The following is a 26,788-nucleotide window of genomic DNA, read 5'->3' on the forward strand; positions in this document are numbered from 1 at the left end:
GTCCTTGTTAAAGCATATAAACCAAAGATTAAAAAAATTATAGTATTGCAAGATGTGGTGGATTCATTCGTTTTCTCTTTTCACGCTTTTTTCTTATATTTTAACCTGGTATTCCTGCTATTAACACACTTGCTGTCCAAGGGCGACAACCGTCCTAACCTGCATTGCTTTGGAGTCTACAGAGATAGCAGGGGACAATGTTGACTGATGGCAGTCCAGAGGCAAAAAGCACAAAAAAGTTATCAGCTCACAAGATTTCTGGTTGTATGAACATCTACTTTTTTTGCACTTGTTAAACAGATAAAGTAAAATGCTTTCAAAAGGTATATTTAAAGTATATATGTAAACCCTCAGATTGTAAAACCCATACAGTTTAAAATAGAAATGAAAGGTAAAACATTTGTGTATAGATATAAAAAAGGGGAGAAAGGTATTTATATATATATATATATATATATATATTATTTTTTTTTTGCAAGTGACCACACACCCTCTGTTCTCAGCTGCACAGAGAGGCAAAGGTGAAAGAACAGCAGCACACTGGTCTTCCCAGTGAATGGCTATGCAGGGGGAAGGGGTGTGTCAACAGGAGTTTGATCACTGGGAGGAGAGCACACAGAGTTCCCAGCATAGAAAACTGACCACGCTGTGCTCTAATGGCCAGTGGTAGTGTGAACTGAAACTTAACTCAAGTCAACCACAAAAAAAAGAAAAGAAAGAAAGCCTCCAATAATGAGAATAAAAACGGCACCAAAAGGGGTTGATTGCCCAAAAAGCTATCGAACAGAAAAAAATGAGAAATTCCTAACTGATCCTAATGTCTCCCTATGCAGTCTGTCAGCTTTCCTTTTCAAGTTCAGTAAATGTTATGTTATTATTTTCATAAAGAAAACATGTGGCCTAATTAAAATAACGTGAACCCTGGGCTATGCTAAAATGAGGCAAAGAGGTTGTCCTTGTTTCCCAATTACACTTTTGTATTGCCATCCCGGCACATTATTTTGATGAAGACTACAAGAGATCATTATGCAGGAATGGTCCACGGTTGTCGCCATCAGGACACAAACCCCCCTCCCTTGAGCAATGCCATGAAGGGATCATCATCTGAATACTTAAAAACATCCACCTAAATTAAAAGATAATGCCTAAAATGAATACAAGGGAACTCACACAAGTGTTTTATCCTTTGCATTACTACATGGTGGTATGCCTTGTGAATACTTTCAAAATATGGAAAGCAGGGGACTGGAGCCGCCTGAATATGCACTTGCATGCTTTGCAGAGCATCCATAATCTCAGCCAGATTTTCTTTGCCCCCTCCAACAAGTTCACTTCTGATTTTGTACCCTCAGAATACAATAGCACAGTGGAGGAGATCCCTGCAGCCACATTGCTTGTGTGGATTCAGGAATATGGGTTCTTTTTTTTTTTATTTTGGAACAAGTTTTACATAAATGAATAAAATCTGACCATTGTACGCACAACTGTCAAACAGAGCACACTGGCATAGTTTAAAACCCTCAATTAATTTTTTTCAAATTGTCTTGTACTCACACAAATACTTGATGTTGATGTAGCTCTTACAATATCCATAAAATCAAAAAGTGCCTCAACCCAGTCGACATCAATCATCTCCTAGATTGTAAGCTCCGAGGAGCAGGGCCCTCCTATCCCTCTTGTATTGAACTGTATTGTCTCCCTTTATATTGTAAAGTGCTGAGCAAACTGTTGGCGCTATATAAATCCTGTATAATATAATAATAATAATAATAATAATAATAGACAACTGAACTGTCACAGCCTCCCCCAGACACTGCCTCAATGGCACAAAATGGCATATATGTTTTGAGGTTGTGCCCTCTTCCGCAGAGCCCCATCATTGTTAAATGTTTTGTCTCAATCCTTCAATTGCCACTTTTGCTGGACAGCCTGGTCTGTAAAGGAAGTTTAAAAACAAAAGATTTGCTGGCCAGATCTGCAAGTGAAAATAAAGAAGCCACCGCATTTGAGAACTGGTAAGTTGCAATATAATAAATTGTTGTTTTTGGGTTTAATTTGGCTTTAAATTCCTCCACAGCTGACTGTTGTAGACACAGGGACCCCTTAATAACATTTTTGTTTTCCTAGGATTGTGTTATGTGACCAGGTTAAATGCAAACAGCACTTAGCAGGTTTAGCCCAGCTCCACAGTACAAACTGGAAAAAAAAAAAAAAAAAGATAATAACAGTGTATAATATGCAAGTCAAACAAGAACAAGTACACAGTTATGACTAATAGAAAGGGGGAGGGGGACCCCATTCTATCACACATGCCAGCATTCCATGTCACACTCTACAATGCAAGATAAATAAAGCAGAAACTAGGCTGCTTCAATCACAGAGTCTCTAAAATATCAAACGCTTCTCCCGTGGAAAGCTTTCAAGATAATGGCAGCAAATACTGTAAAAGGTTAGTGTAACTTTCAGTGAAAAATGATTAAAGTGTATAAAATGTCTGTGAAATTGGGACCTCAGGAGATAAGTGCTTATTTGTCCGCTCAATCCTAGTCTGCACATAAGGCTACCTATACCTAGGCAGATGTTTCATTGAAAAGAACAATGGAATAAAAGACCTTTCTACTCTCCAATCTGCCACAGTGTACTGGGCCAACATCAACAGCACATATAGAGTTAGCATCTGTACAGAGAAGGATCTTCATCTGGTCCCGACTGCTCCACAAGCTATACCAATACATACAAACAAAACCTTTTCAATAAACTCAGTACACATTCCACCCAACGTAAAAGCATACTTTTTTGAAGCTCAGCATTGCTCATTTGATTTCGGTTCACCTTTAGGCACACTCTGAAAACACATCTCTTCAGGGAAGCCTACCCCACCCCCAGCTAATACTGGAATCCACTACTTCACCTACCACTCCATCCCCCACAGCTAATTACCTCTTGTACCACTATCTCCTCCCTCCTAGATTGTAAGCTCCAAGGAGCAGGGCCCTCTAATCCCTCTTGTATTGAACTGTATTGTTACTGTACTGTCTCATGTACTGTCTCCCTCCATAATGTAAAGCACTGAGCAGACTGTTGGCGTTATATAAGTCCTGTATAGTAATAATAATATTAAGTACTGCTAGACACCAATTTGATGCCCCATGCTATCCTGGATACTACTGCCATGTTATAAATTGAACTTTACGTGGTAGCTAGTCAATGGCATATTCCACTGAGAATTCAGCAGAGTTTAAAGAAACCTGCAGCATAAAGAAAGGCCAATCTCATGGTTGGTGTTCTCAAAATAAATTATACCTTGCTACTGTGTTTATTAACAAGCGTGATGGAACAACACTAAATCTTCAACGTTCGTAAGGAATTAAGATTTTAGACAGAAAAAACAACAGAAAACAAAGAATGAAGTAGAAAGACAGAATAGGCCATCACACAACTTGGAAAATAGGCAATCCGAGGTGCCGAGACACCAGAAGGATGGGGAGTGTCTGTTACAGAAAATCCTTGCATACGGCACAGAGTTTTTTCGGATTCCCTTAGGCAGCAAGTGGATAGCGTAGTTTAAGCTCCCTCTGTTATGTACTTCATTTGGCATACAGTGCGAGAACTAACAGGTTTCCATCCAAACTACACACACACGCAAATGACCGTGAGCTAAAATGTCTAATAACACCTACAAAACAGAAAATGTCCTCATAAAAGTTCAGCATAACCGCTCAGCAGAATTAGGTCAATGTAGTCAATTCGTCTGGAATAAGCGACGTAGAAATGTTACTGCTATCAATCTAACATGATGGCTAATGGCGATTTGATTGTAATCCCATTTCCCAGTTGTCCCATTCCCTGTAAATTATGATAAACACATAGGAATATCATATTCCGTGAGATGCATATTCATGTTGCATTGTTGTGAATTAGCATATTTAAATAGATGGAATTTTATCACAGATTATCTACTTACAGGTTGACAAAAGAAACACACACATTTGTTCAGTAAATGGAATAAGTGGATCAGCTAAGAAGCACATGGATAAAACAGCTCTTTTCTAAAGCCGGCCATATATTGATAGAAATTCCGCCAGTTCAGCAGGGACCGGCCATGTTTTGAACCATGTATGGGCAAGCTGATTATTCCCAAGTTGATCCATTGATCAGCTTGGGTAAAAACAGCCTGTTGGATTTTTTTTACATGCGATTACTGCCAGCGACTATAGCAGCTAGCAGTAATTGTGTTCTGTTGGCCAAGAAGGCACCTGTCCCCCCCGGCAGAACACAATAGCATTGCAGGAAACACTCGGTGTCATGGAGGAATCAGGCGATTTTCTTTCCTACAACCCATGGTGGAAGGCAAGAAAAACAAATCTATGTGTTTTTTTTTTCATACACCCTGACCTGACATAATGGTAGTGATGTGCCTGGCATATTTAACACCCAGGGGACCACCCTTTCATCTATATGACAACAATATTTTGCGTCACAATTACGAAAGTAAAAAAAAAAAAAATGTAATGCAGAGAGTGAAAATGTAAGGGCCCCTTACCTGTATAGTTAGTGGAAAAGCATCCCTTTATATGGGTGGTCAGCAGATATTTGTTCCTTATATTGTGGTCAGTTGGAAGAATGAGCACAACTAAAGAGTATTGGCATGAGTGATTGATTATGTGAAGTGAGTGGATTACCTGATTGATCTGACGTTGGTTCAGGGTCTAGGCAGGCACCACCAGGAGCAAGATACATTTAGCCTGCACACAAAAAAAGTCAACTGTTTGCACCTGGAGATGAAGCACACCAACTGTCCTGATCTTGGTTGACCTGTGTCCTACTATTTGCAATTATTTATAAAACTGAAATGCATTAGTGATTTTATGTTTTTGGTAGACAGAAAACGAGCCTTGTCCCCTCTTCTCCTCCACCTTAATACATCCCTAAGTTTACAGCAAAGGAAGAACACAGGGTAAAGTTAGATTCAAGGAACATACTGCAATGTGACAGAAGAAGGAGTGACTTTACAGTTATATGCAATATCTCCATTTGTGCACAGCAACTCAGTTGCCATGTTCATGACATTTTATTTCGGCTTAAAGCTATTATTATAATTACTCCCAAATCATGCATAAACAGTTGTTTTATTCTACTACAAGGAAATGCAAATGCAGCATTAAAATAGAAAAGGCACAATAGATAAAAAGAAATGAGCTTGTGAAAATGCAAAGGGGTTGGGGCAGGCTGAATGCACAATATTAAATTTGTGATTTTATCTGACAAGACGTCAGTATTTAGAGTAAATAAAGAGAATGCAGTTCTGGCCAAAAAAGAAAAAATGATTCAGTTTCCACATAACAATAACCCACTTTCCTACAGTAAAATGGAGGGAGACTGAATCCACAATAAAGGGGCAATAGGTACAATATATGGCCAAAAGTTTCTGGACACCTGGCCAACACACCTACATGAAATTGTTGGGTATCCTATTCAAAAACCATGGGCATAAATATGAAGTTGGCACCCCCTTTGGGGCTCTCACATAGTCCACTCTTCTCAGAAGGTTTTGGAGTGTGTCTGTGGGAATTTGTGGTCATCTAGCCAGAAGAGAATTAGTCTAGTCTGATGTTGGATGTGAAGACCTGGAATTGAAATTTCCATTTGAACCAAATGTGGCTCTGAAGACTACTCAAGTTACTAAATACTCAATTTGTCAAACCCTATCTTCATGAAGTTGGCTTTGGGGGGAGACAAAATATAGCCTGCCCCAAACTGTTGTCAGAAGGTACTCTTCACTAGAAACATTTTAACCCAATAATTTAGGAGGGTGATCCCATAATTATGGTCATGAAGTGTCATTTAATCTCCAAGCAGTTAACTGTGTGATTTAAGCGATCCTGACAGGGAAAAAAAATGGTCTACCTGTAAAAGAAGAAAGTACCTCTTCTGATACCTATGGCACAGAATGCCACTCCACTCTAAAAACCACCTAGAAACCAACACTCCTGGGAGTATCAATCTCCTTGGACCCCTATTACTCTCAGTGACAAATCCCACTGACTTCCAAGTCACTACAGGACACTGATTGGGGGAGGAGATCAGCACGTTTGGAAATGTAAGTTTCTTAGCTGACAGTAGCAGAAGATTCCTTCAGTGTTCAGTGGCATGGGCAGTGAGAAAGGTAAGTACTTAAGGAGAAGTACACCCAAAGTTCTTTTGGCTGTACTTCTCTTCTGGATCACGGGAATGCAGTTTGTTCTGCACTACTGTGACCCGTTTGCAGTTGACAGTCATTGTCGGCTGATGTCACTCAGCTGGTCCAAGCTGGGGAAAGATCTCGACTGCAAAAGTTAGGATCCACCCCAGAGTCTGGAGCAGCACCTGGCTCAGCCTCTCAGTGATCCGCTGACAGACTGAGCAACTGAGCCAGCCGCTCCCTTACCCTCCCCCTCCACAACCCAGCATTCCACTGAGCGGCGGGGGGGGGGGGGGGGGCAGAGCAAACAGCGGTGACACTGCTCTGCTCAGTGCTTCTGTGAGAATGCAGTGATCAGTGGTCATGTGATTGCTGACAGTGGCATCCTGCGGGGATCGTCGACTTTCTTTACAACTTACCTTTTCGTGGAGCGGGTCCGGTGTCACCCCGTATAAGTTGCATGCCGGCGATCGGATCTGCGGATTGGGGAGCATAATGGATCAGACTCCAATAAATTATGTTCAATCCGCAGAGCTGGTGGGGGACAGATGCAGGATCGGAGTGATGCTGCAGCCACCTAGGTAAGTATTATAGGGAGATAAAAAAAAAAAAAGTCCATATTTCTCTTACTTTCGGCTTTTGCAGATAAACTTTTTCTCCTTTTTTTTTTCCTTGACAGGGTCATTTTAAAATTCTCTTTAGACTGCAATGCCTGCTGCATCCTCGTCTGCTCTCCCAGTGATTATATCATATTATACCAATGCCAGAAGAAAGCCCAGCAGGATATGAGCCCAATGACTGACAGGTGCGAAAGGCCTCATAAACAGTGTAAAAATGCTGATCGTATAATGTTAACCGTTAGAAATGTTCTGAGAGTGTTTTATATTGCCCACACAAGCCCTTTAGTTAACAAGAAAATAAAGGTACAAAATGGATTCACACAGAGTGTTAGAAGTATAGCCTGCAAGTGATAGAAAGCAGTAAAAGCCACATTTTTAAAAGCCATTTAGGGGAATTTACATATATTCAGTGGATGAAAATACAGTCAAACCTAAGCACGTACGAAAAATGTCTCTTTTGGACATATATTCATACAAAATTATAGCTATGTAAAGTTGCCACTTAGCAGAAAAAAAGTAAATCCACAAGGACCATAACATAAGGGGTCAGTGTAAATTAATTTCATTTCCCTTTGCAGCTATGCGTTCAATTATTAAAGCAATCTGTTTATTATTGCTTTCACATCAATCTTGCGTATCCACAAAGAATATCAATAGTTATTCCAAGTGTTGTAATGTACTCTGGATGCCTTTAATCTAGTTTAGTTGACAACTATTTGTATCCATCAAAAAAGGCAAAAAAGGTGCTGCTGGAACTGGTGTGCAGCAAAATATTTGGTTTGTGTGCGCTCCCAAAATAGAGCATGGAGCCACACACTATAAATCAGCCTGATAGTGGAGAGTACAAAGCTTGCTTCAGCTAGTCCAGGGGCGGACTGACCATTCGGGTACTCGGGCACTGCCCGAGGGCCCGGGGTCAGTATGGGGCCCCATGAGATGCCCCTGGTACCTTTCATAGGCTTTTTTGGGTGTGGTTTCAGTGTGGGCGAGGACACAGGGGCCCCATGATCCTCTATTGCCCAGAGGCCCCATAAGTTGTCAGTCCGCCCCTGAGCTAGTCTTCTTCCATAGAGGGGATTAGGCCTGTGGGAGGGTGAAATGCATTAGAAGGCCGTGGCATGGGAGGAGACTAGCTGCAGCCAGCTTTGTACACTCCACTATCGGCTGATTTATAGTGTGGGCCTCCACGCTCTTTATATAATGTGATTATTATCGGGCTGAACAGGATGCCTGCACCTTCTGTGGTCGGAGTCTTGGGAAGAACACACAAGGGTGCTTGAAGTGGCACAGCTTTGTTGTAGGGTCACAGTGCACCCACAATAGGGTTTAAGTTAACTAAGTAAAGTACTAACACTAAAGTGTACCATATACTGGTAAAGTAAGGTGTTCTAATCACATTGTACGAGGGGAGTTCAAGTCAAACCGGGACTTTTGAGTTTTTGTAATTAAAGAACAAATTTCAAGAGTGGAAACCGCATTTATTTTTCAACATACTCTCCTGCTACATTTATACACTTATCCCAGCATTTAACTAATGCCTGGAAATCTTCGGCATAGTAAGATTTGTCAGTATGCTTGAACCATCCTAGGACAGCCTGCTTTACTTCGTCATCATTGTGTTCACCGTTCCCACAGAAAGATTCGTCTCTTGTGCAATTTCACAACAGGTTATGCGTTGATTATCCAGGATCAGGCATTCCACATGTTGAATGTTCACGGGAATGACTGCTGTGGGCTGCGAACCACCATGGCTGAGATTGTCACTGATAGACATACGGCCATCTTTAAAATGTTTACACCAATCAAATGTCTTACTGTGGTGTGGTGTCTCACCACAGCACAGTAAGTGTCTCACCGTATGGTGCTTGAAGTCTTCAGTAGATATCCGCAGGTTTTACACCTTCATTCACAAGAAACGTCATCACCACATGCTGTTCTATGCACGTACAAGCACTGATGTCTGCCATCTTGATTAACGGTCTCTGGACTGGCCTGCGACATGTGCGCCACCTATCAGTAGTAGGACACACTTGCCACATAATACTGCGTGTAGTACCGTCATGCTAGCATCCCTCTTTATACCTTGTAAAATTAAATGTTTCCCGGTTTTACTTGAATGCCCCTCATATGATACAGACTTAAAAGAACTTAACAAGAAATTGCTATAAACCCTGCTATCCTTTTCCATCCTCTATTTAACCCCTTGGATTTTGATGACGACCATACGCAAATATGCGGGCTCTCAGTGGCAGGGCCTTGACGCTGAGCGGCTGCATATTTGCGTACCATTTGAAAACACAGATGTGCTGAAAGCGCGTGCCCTGCGTGCTCCCAGCACATATGTTGGTATCTCGCGGAAAGGTCCCGATCTCCCCTTGCATCCGGGATCTTTTCCAATCATGTGACCGCCATGACAACGAATCACGGAGGTCACATGATCCTAAAACCCCGCCTCCCAGCATCTGAAACCCCTTAGGCTAGGTTCACATCTGTGTGGGTGGTGCTGCTGCGGATCCGTACGAAAAGTTCTAATGGCATGCCGCCCGCACTGGAAAACGCAACCGTATTGGAAACCAAAGTTCCCGTGTGGGCTGAGTTTTCAGAAGTTGTTCAGGGACTTCTGCTTTGCGCGTCATGGGGCACGGGAGTCCATTCAAACTAATTGGCTTTCGTGCCCACGCAAAATGCAGCCCGCACGGCCACATACATGTGAACCAGGGCTTAAAGGGCAGGGAGGCGCCAGCGTGAAGAGGTTAAATATAAAGTGGTCATGCTGCACATGTGATCATCTATGACACCAGCTATTTGAGGGCTTGAAAGTTCAACTGATAGCTGACAAATGCACATTGGCAACTGTGACAAGTATGTGTCACAGATATGACATTATAATTATACTGTTATATGCCACAGGATATGAAGTTATAATTAGGCTTTCAATGCAGAGACCAGATAGTGCATTTTTATGGTTTCTTCAATAATAACGTGTTAACCACTTTGCACACCAACATTTTTTTCTCACCATTTTTTAGAACATTTCTTATAATAAGCGGAATCATGGACAAAATAGGAAACGTTTTAGCTTGTTGAACATAAAATGTACTTATTTAAGATATCAAAGAAAAATCACAAAAGGACTTTCTCCTATTCATTTTAAGACCAGGGAGCCCAATTATGTGTAGATTTTTATACATATGTCAGTGCGGTATGATTAATTTTTCAGATTTGTAGATTTTAGGCATTTTTCTATTACAATGGCCATCATTTACTGACCAGCCTGGGCAAATTTAAGGGCTCTTTCACATTGGCGGCAGTGCTCAATGTGTTGGACTTATGGTAAACATGGTAAAAACAGTGACAGAAAAATCAGACTGAAATGACAGCTCTAAAATGACTATCTCTGGCAAGCGCAGGGATGTAATAGATGATATTTGTGTGTCCTGACTACATGTGTGTATGTATTTGTAGCATGTCCGTGTGTGTGTCTCCATCTTTTATTGATTTATTTCATATTTTAAAGGGTTTTTTTATCATATCAAAAGAACAGAAAGACCCCCATCTGCTTGTACAGATGTGCTAGGATTTTAACAGCTCTGACCCCAGAAGTGCTCAAGAGAGGAAGGACCAATGACGTCACTGGGCCAACCAAAAGATTTAAGGGGGGGGGGTATCTAGGACAGCCCTGCTCTGGACAGGGCCCATGTAATGATGGTGTGTAAAAGCCAACAAATACAACAATATTCTGAGCCCAGGCTGCCTGAAGACTGTTGGCTGGGACAGCTCTAGCTTGAAGGTGTGCAAAGCAGCAAAAGCTTTTTGTGTTTTATATATTTGTATTTTTTGTTTTTTATAGTTAAAAAAATGGCGTTCCACCTTTTTTTTCTTTTGTGTTGTCTGTACCGTATGTAATTCTCCAGACAATGTATAAACTTCTTTCCCATCACACCTGAATAGCCTAGTGTTCCTGTCAGCCAGAACAGTACATGTATTCTATTTCACTCACCACTACAAATGCAGACAGCTGTTTATCTGATATTGTGTAATAGAAAATACAAGCATGTCTCTTCACCATTTATCGAGTAAATTAAATGATTCTTGCCTGCATGAAATTCCACTTGTCATTTGTTTTGGAGCTGCAGTGTCCTATTAATGTCACTCTGAGCCCTCCCACCGATTTGCATGTCCCACAACTTGGCGGTATCCAGACACGCCAAGACAATTTGACGGATGTGCACAATGGAGCATCCATACTGCACCATCTCCATTCATTTCCATCAAGATAAAAATACTTCTCGTCTCCTATACATAAACATAACCCCTTTGTCACTATGGAAATGCAGGCTAGGCAGACTTGATAGCCCGTGTGGTAGCATACAGTAGAAGTAATACAATATGCATAATAATACACTAGAGAAAAGTATTACATTGTCTGCATTGCAAAACCTATAAAACCAACTGTTACAATTCTATAAGAAGCTTACAAGCAGACAGGGGTCCATAAAAATACATGTTGAGGTCTATCTCAATATTCTAGACCAGGGTTCTCCAAACTTTCTAAACAAAAGGGCCAGTTTACTGTCCTTCAGACTTTTGTGAGGCCAGGCTGTGGGCAACAGGAGTAGAATTTTTTATATCATCAGTGGGAGTAAACAGTGCCCCATCTTTGTTATTAGAGGGAGGAATAGTGCCCCATTGTTGATGTCAGGAGGACTAGTTCCCCATTGTTGATGTCAGTGGGAGGAGTAGTTCACCATTGTTGATGTCAGTAGGAGTAGTTCACCATTGTTGATGTCAGTAGGAGTAGTTCACCATTGTTGATGTCAGTAGGAGGAGTAGTTCCCCATTGTTCATGTCAGTAGGAGGAATAGCTCCCCATTGTTCATGTCCGTAGGAGGAATAGCTCCCCATTGTTCATGTCGGTAGGAGGAATAGCTCCCCATTGTCCATGTCGGTAGGAGGAATAGCTCCCCATTGTCGATGTCAGTAGAAGGAGTAGTTCCCCACTGTTGATGTCGGTAGGAGGAATAGTTCCCCACTGTTGATGTCAGTAGGAGGCATAGTTCCCCATTGTTGATGTCAGTAGGAGGAATAGTTCCCCATTGTTGTCAGTAGGAGGAATAGTTCCCCATTGTTGATGTCAGTAGGAGGAATAGTTCCCCATTGTTGATGTCAGTAGGAGGAATAGTTCCCAATTGTTGATGTCAGTAGGAGGAATAGTTCACCACTGTTTATGTCAGTAGGAGGAATAGTTCCCTATTGTTGATGTCAGTAGAAGGAGTAGTTCCCCACTGTTGATGTCGGTAGGAGGAATAGTTCCCCACTGTTGATGTCAGTAGGAATAGTTCCCCATTGTTGATGTCAGTAGGAGGAATAGTTCCCTATTGTTGATGTCAGTAGGAGAAATAGTTCCCCATTGTTGATGTCAGTAGGAGGAATAGTTCCCTATTGTTGATGTCAGTAGGAGGAATAGTTCCCCATTGTTGATGTCAGTAGGAGGAATAGTTCCCCATTGTTGATGTCAGTAGGAGGAATAGTTCACCACTGTTGATGTCAGTAGGAGGAATAGTTCCCCATTGTTGATGTCAGTAGGAGGAATAGTTCCCTATTGTTGATGTCAGTAGGAGGAATAGTTCCCCATTGTTGATGTCAGTAGGAGGAATAGTTCACCACTGTTGATGTCAGTAGGAGGAATAGTTCCCTATTGTTGATGTCAGTAGGAGGAATAGTTCCCCATTGTTGATGTCAGTAGGAGGAATAGTTCCCCATTGTTGATGTCAGTAGGAGGAATAGTTCCCCATTGTTGATGTCAGTAGGAGGAATAGTTCACCACTGTTGATGTCAGTAGGAGGAATAGTTCCCCATTGTTGATGTCAGTAGGAGAAATATTTCCCCATTGTTGATGTCAGTAGGAGGAATAGTTCCCTATTGTTGATGTCAGTAGGAGGAATAGTTCCCTATTGTTGATGTCAGTAGGAGGAATAGTTCCCCATTGTTGATGTCAGTAGGAGGAATAGTTCCCCATTGTTGATGTCAGTAGGAGGAATAGTTCCCTATTGTTGATGTCAGTAGGAGGAATAGTTCCCCATTGTTGATGTTTGTAGGAGGAATAGTTCCCCATTGTTGATGTCAGTAGGAGGAATAGTTCCCTATTGTTGATGTCAGTAGGAGGAATAGTTCTCCACTGTTGATGTCAGTAGGAGGAATAGTTCCCTATTGTTGATGTCAGTAGGAGGAATTATGCCCCATTGCTGGTGTCAGTGGATAGAATAGTGTCTCATTTTGGTGGGATGAATAGTGCCCCAAGGGCCAGATAAACGCAAGGAAAAGGTTGCATCTGGCCCCCAAGCTGCAGTTTGGAGCCTACTGTTCTAGACCACAAACATCTTTATCTGACTACATAAAACGAATCATAAAGTGAAATTATCAGTCATTTTAAAAGAAACTCGTCATGATAGAAATATACAATCCATTGCTGTCCTCTGCTTCTGGAAGGGCTTGTTGCCCTTGGCCATGACCTGTCATGATCATGCTTTGATTTCAATTCTCTATTGGAAAAACTGACCTGGAATCACAGAGATAAGGCGCTTTTATGCCACATGCCTGTTTCAAGTCTTAGGCTGACCATACACATTGCAACCGGTTTGTACAATTTCTTGTGTAGTGTAAGGGCCTGCCTGATTGAATAGAAATTGTTTATGTGGGTTCTCACATTAAACAGTTTTAGTAAATATAGATTAGATTCTACAGAGTAAGGTTCCTTCTTAATAGCATACTGTATATCACAAAATGCCTGCTATTGTATTTGTTGGCTAGAAAAGCCTTTTCTGTACGCCCCACTGAAACCATTTTTATTTGCTTGCGAAGGAGACAACCTTCCCAATGTTAGGGTTCAGCCCTGTCTTGCGGCCATGTACTTTTTTCTTAAAATGCTGCCATGATGCTATGCAACATTTCCTACTTCTGTTCCCTTAAAACCTGGATTCAGAAAGGGAAAAGGAAAGAGGAGAAAGGATACTTTTAGAAATCACAAGGGACTGGAGAGCATATTACCTTCTCTTGCCAAGAGCTTATACATATATAAAATAATTTCTTGTTTTTTATTTAGATAGGAGATCGTCAGGAGAAGTGATAGCAAACATGCGCATAAATTATACTAGCAATATTTAGAAATGGGCATTGGATATTCTGTTAGGAAAAAGAAGGTTAGAAATTTATAAATCAGCATTTATAGTATAATTTACCTGCTGACTTTGCAAAGTATTAGCAGATAATGTAACAGAAGCTACAAGGTATCCTAACTTATTTATACAGCAGCAAGAATCTGGAAACTGCCTGAGACTGTCAATTCACAAACAAATTTTTCTTCCTTTTCATAAAACTGGCATATAGACAGAAACTCATTACATATATTTTTGTTTTGCAAAATCAAGGCAAATAGGCAATGTTCATGTTTATTAGTATAGTCACTTCTTAACCACTTGCCCTCCTGAGGATTTCCCCCCCTTTCCTGACCAGGCCATTTTTTGCGGTAAGGTGCTGCGTTACTTTAACTGACAATTGCGCGGTCATTTAAAACTGAACCCAAATGAAATGTACGTCCTTTTTTTTTCCCACGAATTGAGCTTTCTTTCGGTGGTATTTTTTTTTTTTTAACCCAAACAACTTTTATTGTCAAGATAATAAATAAAATGGAACAGTACTTACAGAATCCACAATGACATTACTGCATCAGAAGGATTACACATAAATAGAACAACGTGGATACGCAGATCCAGTAATGGAAAGAATAACAGGAATAGTAATCAAACAAAACAGAGACCACAGAAAGTTATAGCGTTTACAAATGGCGGTATATATACACACACTGGGATTTTTTTTTTTACATTTTTACTAGTAATGGCGGTGATCAGCGACTTATAGAGGGACTGCGGCAGCCATTCTGATACTGGGGGGAGCTGACTTGGTGTCACTGACTTCCCCAGTGACACCAATACAGTGATCAGTGCTAAAAAAAAGCACTGACACTGTACTAATGGCACTGGGCAGGAAGGGGTTAACATAAGGGGCGATCAAAGGGTTAACTGTGTGCTGGGAGTGTTTTACTAGCGGGTGGGATGTGTGTGATTCACTGTAATCACACTGCTGTGGATGGCTGTGCTGAAACAGAGCTGAGGCTGTCAATCTGCTGGAGCTCCCTCCCTTCTCCATTTTTTTTCTTGGTGTCAGGAAGATTGTCAGAAGTGATTCATGATGATAGCAGAAGAACAATGCAGCAGACAGAAATAACACTTGGTGCCAGTGGCGGACTGACAACTCATGGGGCCCCCTGGGCAATAGGGGATCATGGGGCCCCTGTGTCCTTGCCCTAACTAAAAAAAGCCTATGAAAAAGGTACCAGGGGCATCTCATGGGGCCCCCTACTGACCCCCGGCAGTGCCAGAGTTTCCAAATGGTCAGTCCGCCCCTGCTTGGTGCTCTTAATTGAGACAAGTACTGTACACACTATAGAGGGACGTACTTTGTTCATATTTCATGTCTGAGGTTTACAACCACTTTAACATCATATCTGGTACTGTTACAAGATGCAGACAAACTGTAGTTCTTCCATATAAAGATGGTAAAACAAAATCTTGATTATCAGGATCCACTATAGAACCAGACTGAGATAAGTAGATTCTGAAGTACTGCAGGTACATTTTATCACAGGCATGATTAAGTACAGTTCCTTTAAATCACTAAGTGTATATACTGTATCAGCAGCAAGTACTATTAAATTGTCAAAGACAGCTTCCGCTCCACTATATTTATTTTGTGTTCCGCCTCTCACATATCTTTATAGCCATAGATGTAGTACAATAAGAGCTGCCTGTTTTAGAACCATGGAATGTTCTCGTCATGCTGCCTGCACTTTAGAACATGAAATAGTAAGGGGTTGGGGGGTTGGTTCTGTACCATGAGGCCCAGGGGCAGGCTGACAACTCATGGGGCCCCCGGGAATAGGGGATCATGGGGCCCGTGTCCTCGCCCACACCCAAAAAAGCCTATGAAAAAGCCAATGAAAGGTACCAGGGGCATCTCATGGGGTCCCCTACTGACCCCGGGCCCTCGGGCAGTGCCCGAGTGCTCGAATGGTCAGTCCGCCCCTGATGAGGCCAAAGCACAGTCTAAAAAGTACCCAAGGGAGACTAAATATAACTACTGAGGTGCCACAACGACTGAAGGAGTGAACTAAAATCATTGCCACCCTCCTTACCACATGTAGCATAGAGGGGTGGTTAAAATAAAAGTGCTATTTACTTTGGAAACCTTTTGGCAGGCAATAAAATCAATACATGTGTGTGTTTAACTTTATCTAGCTTTTTTGGCTGGCGTAGTCCTCTAAGCTCCCTTATGGCCATTCTTTTTATGTTTTTCCCCCATTTCATTGCTGTTAAACTGTAATACAGTAATACCTTGGGAAAAGTCATTTTGAAGTTCAGACAGATGACTTCATGCCATAAAGAGAATTAGAGGCATTTATGAGGGAGACGCACAGTATGTGCCGGGTATGCAGCACAGTCAGCCTCCAGAGGTTGCGGCGAGTCGAGGAAAATGTTTTCCTTAGGTTTAAGTTCTTGCTGCTTACGCTCCAGGCATTTTCCTTGTGCAATTTCACCATGTGTTAAGGTGCATTTAAGGCGAGGGGATTAACAGATTAGCTGGCCATTTCCAGAGAAAGGGGCACGGCACAGCCTGACAGCAGACCTATAATCCTGTTCTCACTGATAAAATACTTCTGAGAGTTTCACTTCACAGCCAGCGAAAAAAAGAAGGAAAAGATTGGCATTCATGATCTACAGGTCCCCATTTCACATGAAATGAAAGGAGCTTTTACTTTCACTTGTAAAACATATCTCCAAGAGGCCGCCAGGCACAGTCATTGCCAAGGAGTGCTCCATTTTTTAATGAGGTATATGAAATGCCCTCTGAACAAGGTGCTGGAAAGAAGAGTCAGAAGCATGAATTTCGTTAACCTCTGTCACCTTCTCTGGCAAACTGTTCATTAACCCAGCAGCCATGATTTCTATTAAACATGGTGTCTTCATCAAGATCTGGATCTCAGCATTTCACTGTCTGTGGTACCAACACACTGACTGCTCAACCAACACCTACGAACATGTTATGTCATTTACTATAGTTATTTTTGCTGTGGATTTCTTTTCTTTTTCCTAATATGAACACTCTAGGCTTTCAGCGTTGTATGTTTATAGTGCAATCTGAGTTACAAAAAAAAAAAAAAAAAAGACGAAGAACTCGCCATTGCATATATAAACTACCCTGACCGTGTATCCTGTTCAGTTACAGCTTATTACTATACAAATGTCTGTGTTTACACAGTTACCCTCTGAATAATTAACCGCTTCCCCGCCGCCCTACAGCACAAATACTGCTACAGGGTGGCAGGGCTGCAGAAAATCACCTATATATACACGTGATTTTGCATTCCCGGGTAGGAGGTGCACATACACGCGCTACCCTACCTGCGCTGCCATTGGCGATTACAACTGTCAATCACTGGGTCCCGGACGGAGAGTCCCCACTGGCACCCAGCGATCGCCGAAGAACACTAACAGAGGAGAGGTCTGTATGTCAACAATACAGATCTATCCCGTCAGCTCCAGCATGCTGCATTGTTTGCTCTGCACAGCATGCTTACACAGTAAAACACACAGAACACATAGTGAAACAGTACACAGTTAACCCTTTGATCGCCCCACATATTAACCCCTTCCTGCCCAGTGTCATTAGTACAGTGCCAATGCTTTTTATTTGCACTGATCACTGTATTAGTGTCACTGGGGATGTCAGTGGCATTTAGTGTCAGAATGCCTGCTGCGGTCCCACAATAAGTCGCTGATCGCTGCCATTACTAGTCTAAAAAAAGGTAAAAGAAAATCCCAGTATATAGATCGCCGTTTGTAGACACTATAACTTTCACATAAAGCAATTAATGTATTGAGGTTTTTTTTTTTTTTTTAGAAAAATGTAGCAGTATACATTTTGGCCTAAATGTATGCCAAAATTTGATTTTTTAAATTTTTTTACTGGACATGCGCACAGGCGATCATTTACCACTTAAAGAAAGCACTATTTGTAGGGAAAAAAGGACATAAATATCATTGGGGTGCAGTGTTGCATGACCGCACAATTGTCAGTTAACGTAACACAACGCCATATCACAAAAAAATGGCCTGGTCAGGAAGGGGGGGGGGGGGGGTGTAAATCCTCTGGAGGGCAAGTGGTTAAAAAGCTTTTAAATAAAATATTATACAAGTACTTCACTAAAATATATCTCATTCCAATGCCATTTGATGTGTTTTGCATCATAGGTGAATGCTGTAGGTTTAAAGTATATGTCTGGGCAAAATTAAAAAAAAAGCAGTATATCTTTACAATACATGACATTTTTCACGTGTTGTATTCTTTTAAATATGCGGCCGATACAGCAAAATAGATGAGCCTGCTAGAAATATAGCAAGTTCCTAAGAGTCGGTTCACATTTAAGCAAATTGGATGAGTTTTGAACCGCATCCAATTCGCATGACATGTGAAGTAACATTGGTTTCTATTGTGCCTCTCATTTATGAACAGGATAAAATCCTGACCTGACCCTGATCTAAACCTGATCTGAACCACTGAACAACTACTTTGTCAATTAGCTGTGAAAACAGAACTTTCTTTTTGCACCGTACATGTGTGAATCCACACTCAGGTACCAGATTCAAAGACCAAGTGTAGAGGCACATTGAGGCCAGAGGGTCCAAAAAGAAACTCCACCCTCAGTGCAACTGTGCTTCCTCCCTGTCGCTGCACCTGTCAGACAGAGCGGAGGGGTTAAGTTTTTTTTTACTGGAGGGGCAGAGCTTGATGGGGATTTACAGATACTAGTTCCCCATCAGGTCCGTTCCCCTTGTGACTAACAGAAGGCATCGGGCGGATCCTTTTCCAACAGACAGCCTGCTATTGGCTATAGAATCTGCCCACTGCCTGCTGTCAATTACAAGGAGACAGCTGCCCTGATGGGGAACTAGTGTCTCATCTTCCTAATAAGGCTCTGCCAACTTGCAGCGTCGCTGTTGGATGTGAAACAATAGCCTGCTTACTAACCAAGGACTGGGTAGCGGTAACAAATACGCCATTCTACTACACTGTGGACAGGGAGAGGCAATGTGTCTGTCACTGTACGCCAAGTTAAAGTAGGTCTTACTCACCTCCGGTTTCATTATCTACGAACTGGAGGTAATTATTTTTTAATTTGGTGCATTATTAGTGCCACTTTGTACAATTGGCACTATGAAGATTTACCTGAATCTGCCTCACGTGTTTGTAGTTACCATAATGGGTGGTAGGGATTTTAGACCTGGATTAGACCATTTTAAAAAAAGAAGTATGGCCAAAGCTTTTTTGGCAATATTTTGATTGTGGGTCACAGGTGTTTACTTACCCTTGCTTCCCTGTGACCCGGAATTAACCGGCTAAAGCTCGCTGTCAGCTAATGTCACAGAGCCACTCCAGGCTCTGGAAGGATCCTGACCATTTTGTCGGGATCCACCCAGCTGCCAATCTCAGCGTGTGGCTGAAAGCCGAAGCCACTGCACCCACTTCCTCTCCCCTCTGCTGGGCTACAGACCTCTGCCTATTTTTGCCCCTCTTTCACACTTACTATACGCAGCCCCCTTACCCACCCAGTACAAAACACCTGAATCATGTGCCTGTCAGTGTGGCAGGTGCAGTGGCCAAGGAGGGATGGTGGGAGAGAGTGAACTAAGAGAGGAGTGTCCAATGTAGACACTACAACCTCTGTGCAGACAGATTCACGTACCTGGGGAGGTGAATGAACTGGTCGCAAGCACCAAAACGTTTGGTGCTGCACTGACAGAATGGGCCCCTCACACTCCTGACAGAAATTGCAGCATTGACTATAGTATGCACAATAGAAACCTACTACAAATAAAGCACTGAGTTTGGTTCTGTTGGAGCTAACAAGAACATTAGTATATTACCCATGCACAAAGAATAATGATACTAATAATCGATTATTTCAGCCACAGCGAGGGAGGCTGTCAACACTGCGTGCAAGTTGTAGTCCAAAAGTAAGGTTGCATAACTACTAGACTGATTAGTTTGCAAGAATTCCAATGCTGCCTGTGGCAGAGTTAGTATTTATGTTAATTTGTATGGTTATCCTTTAAGATCCTTTCATTAGTAATCAGAAAATCTATTGACTTTATCCTATTAGTATTAGCCACTCAGCAACATATATTATTAAAGCAGCCAAGATGAAAGCCGCTGTATTCTAACTTGCACAGAAGCAGGCTGTAAGAAACCAAATCCTCTTGCCGTTTAATACCGACATAATAAAATACAAATAATTTGTATTTTGGCTGGAGGTCCTTAAAGAATCTGTCTCTAAGCTGATGCTTTAATTCATTCCTTCCTTCTCATTGGTGGACAAAAGCAGACAAGGGCGCACTCTCATCGTACATTACCGTGGTACACCACGTACTTATTGTATAGACAAATGGATGTATACTCACAAACCAAAGGAAATTAAAGCAAATAATGTAGTCCGCAAAGACCGTCAATAATGCTGTGCCCTTGATAGGGATAACTTGACGCGTTTCGGGAGACAAACCCCCTTCCTCAGAGCTAAAATGTATGCCTGCTGGTCCCAAGCTTATATATCTAAGCTTGGGACATATATCAGCTTAGGACCAGCAGGCATACATTTTAGCTCTGAGGAAGGGGGTTCGTCTCCCGAAACACGTCAGCTTATCCCCATCAAGAGCACAGCATTATTGACGGTCTTTGCGGACTACATTATTTGCTTTAATTTCCTTTGGTTTGTGAGTATACATCCATTTGTCTATACAATAAATACGTGGTGTACCACGGTAATGCACGATGGGGGTGCGCCCTTGTCTGCTTTTGTCCACCAGTGTCCAGATTCCCCGATCTTTGAAGGGCAGCACCTCTTCATTTGGCATTCAGAATTGTCTTTGGTCTGCATGAGGATTTGAACGCTGGTTTCGTTCGTCTTTGGATTGCATCATTCATTCTCATGTATCAATGATCTTTGTGGTCCTACGCCATATGCCATGTTCACCTACAAATCGACACTGGCTGGTTTTAATAGACTATTTCTAAAAAACTTTGGCAAAGAAAACTACAGCTGTCGCAATTAGTAATAAGGCGCCATCTTTATTTTTTTACACCTGTTTGATCATTATAGGCAAAAATGATTGCATTTGTACTGGTATTTATAAGTTACCCCACTAAGTATGAAAAGCTTTCAAGAATCGCACACTGGCTCAGGAAATTGCATGATATCTTTAATCCGGCCTAAACCTTTATCGCAGCTTGCTTTTCTGCTGTGTTGTCGGTGAGCAGTTAATCCAGAAATAACAGATCATTCTTTAGCCTGGCACCGTGCCTCTTCCAGACGATTCTCTAAATCAGGCTGAAAACATCCCTGTGAAGGTAGCCTAAACCATGAAATATACTTACCATCATCATAATTCAGAAGCTCTAGAAGCTGCATATTGTTAAGTTTTCTTTACTCATCCTTCTTGCATTAGAAAGATGCTCCCGTTGGGTGTCTGCTCTGTTGACCTTGCCCGGTGTTCCTTTTGCCGACCGGGTGTTTAGAATGCTGTGCGGTATGCACACAGATGTCGATGTATAAATTTAGAATAATGAGTCACCGCAGATCCCGTAAGAGTTCAATCATCGGATCCTGACGCTTGGTAACTGCCTCATGCCGGGAGATTGGCAATGTTTTGCAAGGCACTCTCATTTCAAACACTTCTCTCTTAAGTGCGTCTCCTGTAGACATTTTCTTTTTAATTTCTCCATCCTCCAGCTTGTCTAATTTCAGCTAATAACATCTGATGATGCTGGGGCCCCCTGCAGAGCCATGAAATAATGCTGGCACACTGCTCTCCAGAGCAGTAATTTGCTGACACTGACCTGCGGTGCCACAACTCACACCGACTTTGTTAAACAAGTTGCAGCTTAACAATTTTTCACATATTGCATGTTAATGAGCCAAGGAGTGGCATGTTGAAAACAAGTGCTTACAGCTGTGGTATTCTTAGGATTCTTAGCCCCGGTTCACATATATGCAGTCATGCGGGACGCGTTTTGCGCGGGCATGAGAGCCCATTCATTTGAATGGACCACCGTGCCCCGGAACTGCAGGGAAGAAGTTCCTGCACTTCTTTGGAAACCGCAACCCGCACGGGAACCTTGGTTCCCAATGCGGTTGCGATTTCCAGTGCAGGCAGCATGCCATTAGAATTAATGGCACCCACCCAGGGGTCCGCATTCTTCTGTGTGGGTGGTGCGGCTGCACAGATTTTGTGCGGATCCACAGCGGCACCACCCGCACATATGTGAACCTAGCCTAAAAGAGGATCATAGAGAAGCATGCTGTGAGTGTGGCCACACAGGGAATAATTAGAAGCGGCATTATAATAACATCTAGCACTATGCTATATACCAGTGGTCTCCAAACTGCGGACCTGGGGCTGGATGCGAACCTTTGCTTGCCTTTTTCCGGCACTTGAGAAATGATTCCTGCCGCTGACACCAACAATAGGGCGTAATTCATGCCACTGACACCAACAATGGGGCATAATTCCTTCCTCTGACAACAAAATGGATTTCTATCCCTCCCATTCACACCAACTATTTCTCCCCCTAATACCAAAGACCAGGCATGGTTTGCACAGTCCGCCCCCCCTAAAGTCTAAACTACTCGCCACGGTGAGCATATGGTAAAGATGGACCCTCACCTTCATATATGGACCCGTATGAGAAACAGGTCAATGGGGCATCTTCCCTCCTAATTGGGGTAATGTGGGAATCTCTTCTGTACAAAATCCTTCCCTTATATATGGCCACTGTGTCCTCCAACAAGCCCTCTGAACGATCAGGCCGCTTCTGAAAATGGAACTCAACAGCCATATAGAGCAACCATAATGCAGCACGTATGTTAAAAACTCATAAAAAATTTTTTAAATACACTCACATGGTAACAATACAAAAATCGCAGTATATAGGTAGTAGTAAAGCTATTGTATCTCCTACTGAACTATCAGCGTTCCGGCTCTGATGTCACCCAAGCTCCTCCCCACGTGTATCGTCATGCATCGCGTGACTTCATCAGACCCCTGATGATCTTTATAATATACTCACCGTGGCGGTTTATTTCTCAAAGATTTGCAGCACCGGGATTGCGGGCTCACTCTCCAGTAGATATGTGGTCCTTTTCACCAAGATTTTCTGAAGATTTGTTTCTATTCCTTTGGACTTTTCATTTGGACTTGCACGTTTAATTCACATAGGTATTTTTGAAACTGTGTTCTTTGTGTTTTTTGAGCAGCACAACACTATACACATTTATTAGTTTCTTATGATGATTATGCAGCAGCTTTTTTTATATCTGAGTTTATTCATTGTATCATTTTTGGCAGACACAATTGTTATCTATTTCTTTTTTTATCATTCAATAAACTATTGCTGGGCTCTTTGAGGAAAGCATGTAAGACCTCTGAGCAGGACACAAAAAAAGTTAGAATAAATAAAATAACATGAGGCACATTGAAAAGAAATATGATGATCACAAGGCCAGTTCTGGGCACGTGCCCCACTGCATCGCAGTAGTGTAGCAATGACGGGGGCTTTCTGGCCCAGCCAAGAATCACCTCACAAAATGAAATATTTTGGCACATTTTGTAGAGTTTTCCACCAGCAGCACACCTTTTGCAGACAGCCAAGCTTTAATTTAATCCTTTGTCTTGTAACACAGCCAGGGATACTTTTTTAAGTAAAGCAGTAGCTATTTCAGCTATTCTTTATGAGGCACTTACAGAGGTTTCCAGGTTAAAATAAAATCCGACACAGTTGATCCTATAGTTTTGACTTAAGGGGCTTGTTTGCTCCTAAGGAGCCAAAGAATGCCAAAAGGGTGTTATACAAAATAGATTTATCATTATCTCTGGTTCTCTAGTATAGAATACACAAATCAGCCATAACATTATGACTGACAGGTAATGTGAATAAGATTTATTATCTTGGTACAATGGCACCTGAATGTGGTTGGGATACATTAGGCAGCAAGTGTTGTCCTTGCAGTTGCTGTGTTGAAAGCAGAAAGAATGGGCAGAAAGGATTTGAGTGACTCTGAACAAATTGAAATGGCTAGACGACTGGGTCAGAGCAACTCCATAATTGCAGCTCATGTGGGATATTCCTGGTCTGCAATGGTCAGGGCCGACCAAAAGTGGTCCAAGGAAGGAAATTCGGAGAACTGGCTTCAGGGTCATGGGCGGCCAAGGCTCATTGATGGTTGCAATGGTTGCAAGCCTCGATTAGTGTGTTTTGGTGCTGGTGGTGAGGGGAAGTCCACCTGTCAGAACACAAAGGCACAGCGGGAGAGGTCGTTGTACCGACATCGCTTAGTTAGTGAGGCAATCTTACAGGTTTTTTTTTGTTCAGCCTGCTGGGTTGAATAATAAACAGCATGTGTGTACCAGGCATATGAGAAGACAAACCGGCGGAGGAAGCGTAATGCTCTGAGCACTGATCTGCTGGGAAATTTTGGGTCTTGCCATTCATGTGGACATTACATTTGTTTCCTTGCCTCGATGGGTCAAGGGAGTCCTACTCAATATTAGGTGGGTGGTCATAAAGTTATGGAGGGTGGTCATAATGTTATGGCTAATTGGTGTATATAGGGAATATTTACAGTTTTTGTACCAGTTTTGGGCAGCCTTATTGGCCAACAGTGAGGCTTAATAAATGGGTAGCGAGTGAAGAGTCTTCAAGCTCAATATGAAAAAAACCTAACTTTTTGTCACCTAAAAATATACACACTTGCTTTAATAAACACATTAGAATCATGTATAATACCTACAAATATTTGGGGTCCTTGTAATCAGATGAACAGGATAATATACTTTCAATATGATTATCTATTACAAAAAGTGGTACAAAAGGCAATTAAAAGACTTGTATGTTCCACTTAGGATTTGTTTGTAAGATTTTACACACCTTCTGTTTTGCCGAACCTGGAATATAATGCATGCAGATGATTTTTACTGAAAGTTCAGCTCCCTTTTAAAATGTCTCTTTCCTAAGAAAAATAAGAGACCTTCTGAAAATGCTAGTTGCCTAGCTGTTATGCTGACCCTCTGGTGTCCAGGTCATTGGCCCGTAAGAAGCATGAAAAGTAAAAGCAAAGACAGAAGTCCTCATCTTAACACTTTTTTTTTCTGGATTAGTGACTCAAAACTCTTAGGATGGTCAGGATTACAACCAGGAAAGTATTTGTTGAAGAAGTAGCCAGCAATGGGAGCCTCTGTGTTTCTCTCTGAAAAGTTTTCCTTTAACGCAGTGTTTCTCAACTCCAGTCCTCATGGACCCCCAACAGGTCATGTTTTCAGGATTTCCATTATTTTGCACAGGTGATTTGATCAGTTTCATTGCCTTAGTAATTACCACAGCTGTTTCATCTGAGGGAATCCTGAAAACATGACCTGTTGGGGGTCCATGAGGACTGGAGTTGAGAAACACTGCTTTAACGGCAGTAAAGAGAGATCAGTCACATAGGGAGTGCGTTGTACTGAAAGGGTTGGCCAATTCAAGACCCTGCATCATGAGGACAATTATGAAAGCATAACTATTGTATAGTAGGAAGCAGATCCTGGAGTTCCAAATATGGCAATCCATATAAATAAAATATGATAATGATATCCAGTTATAATAATCCAATAGGTAGTCATTTATATAGGAATTCCAGGAAAGGGAAAATTGCATTGAACCAGCTTGGACCCATATTTATTTATTTATTTCAGGTACTTATATAGCGCCATCAAATTTTGCAGCACTTTACATATATATATATTGTACATTCACATCAGTCCCTAACCCTCAAGGGGCGTACAATCTAAGGTCCCTAACTCACATTCATACATACACATATTGGGGCCAATTTAGACAGGATCCAATTAACCTACCAGCATGTCTTTGGAGTGTGGGAGGAAACCGAAGTACCCGGAGGAAACCCACGCAGGCACAGGGAGAACATGCAAACTCCAGACAGGTGGTGCCGTGGCTGGGATTCGAACCAACGACCCTAGTACTGCCAGGCGGAAGTGATAACCATTTAGCCACTGTGCTGCCAACTATGTATATACTGGCCGATGTCTCCGGAATCTGGAAATCACTGTAAGACCCGATTCGCACTACTCTGGGCTGTGCAGGCCCCTTTTTTATGCAGGCACAGCAGCCCATTCATCTGAATGGGCTACTCCCGTGATCTCCACTTGTTTCTGTGTCCCGAACTGAGCGGCTGGCCTGATGCATTGTGAACACAGGATGTCAAACGCTCAGCACAGGTGGCATTTAGAGAGTGTCTTGCATTTTATGAATGAATGCACAGCAATCTCTGATTGGACAAGTGGAGAAGTGGGGCGTCATGCTCTCCACCTTGGCCAGTCAGAGATGGCTTGGTATTCATTTAGGATTCTCTGAATGGCACCTGTGCCAAGCGGCCAACCTATGTGTTCACAATGCATCAGGCTGGCGGCCCAGAAAAAAAAAACAAAACTATGCTTCCTTTTAAATCTATTTAACAAAGTAAGCATGCCAAACAAACACAACAGAAGTAAGGCAACTAGCTAGGTCCCCTTCACAGATTTACAACACACAAATTTGAACTTTTTCCAAAAGAAAGTAGTATTGAACAAGCAGAACCTGAATCTTTACATGCCCTTAAGTTCTATGACTCTCTGGCATTTCTGTGAAATGCACAACTTCAGTGATTAGTGTATGCAATAAAGTGTATATTTTACAACCCCCTCTCCGTGCAAGTACCTCCGTTAATGGCAGAAAGGCGGCAATGAGAGGCGCAGTTAATTTTACAGCTGGTGCTGGGGGAGAGATT

The 26,788-nt window shown here is 42.0% G+C and overlaps 1 protein-coding gene and 1 long non-coding RNA gene across 3 annotated transcripts in view; one reads left to right on the plus strand and one right to left on the minus strand.

Annotated features, from left to right (window-relative positions):
• Nucleotides 1-26,788, minus strand: part of ASIC2 (acid sensing ion channel subunit 2) — a 655,219-nt gene that overhangs the window by 250,253 nt on the left and 378,178 nt on the right. The gene's annotated exons all lie outside the window — the stretch shown is intronic.
• The window catches only part of LOC149464614 (uncharacterized), a 50,872-nt gene continuing 30,949 nt past the window's right edge, over nt 6,866-26,788 (plus strand). The window contains exon 1 of the long non-coding RNA XR_016312382.1: nt 6,866-6,986. This is a non-coding gene — a long non-coding RNA (uncharacterized LOC149464614). The remainder of the gene's footprint in view (nt 6,987-26,788) is intronic.

This window comes from Staurois parvus, unplaced genomic scaffold, assembly GCF_062004578.1.
Source record: "Staurois parvus isolate SC_StPar_1 unplaced genomic scaffold, SC_StPar_1.0 ptg000151l, whole genome shotgun sequence".
Lineage (NCBI taxonomy): Eukaryota > Metazoa > Chordata > Amphibia > Anura > Ranidae > Staurois > Staurois parvus.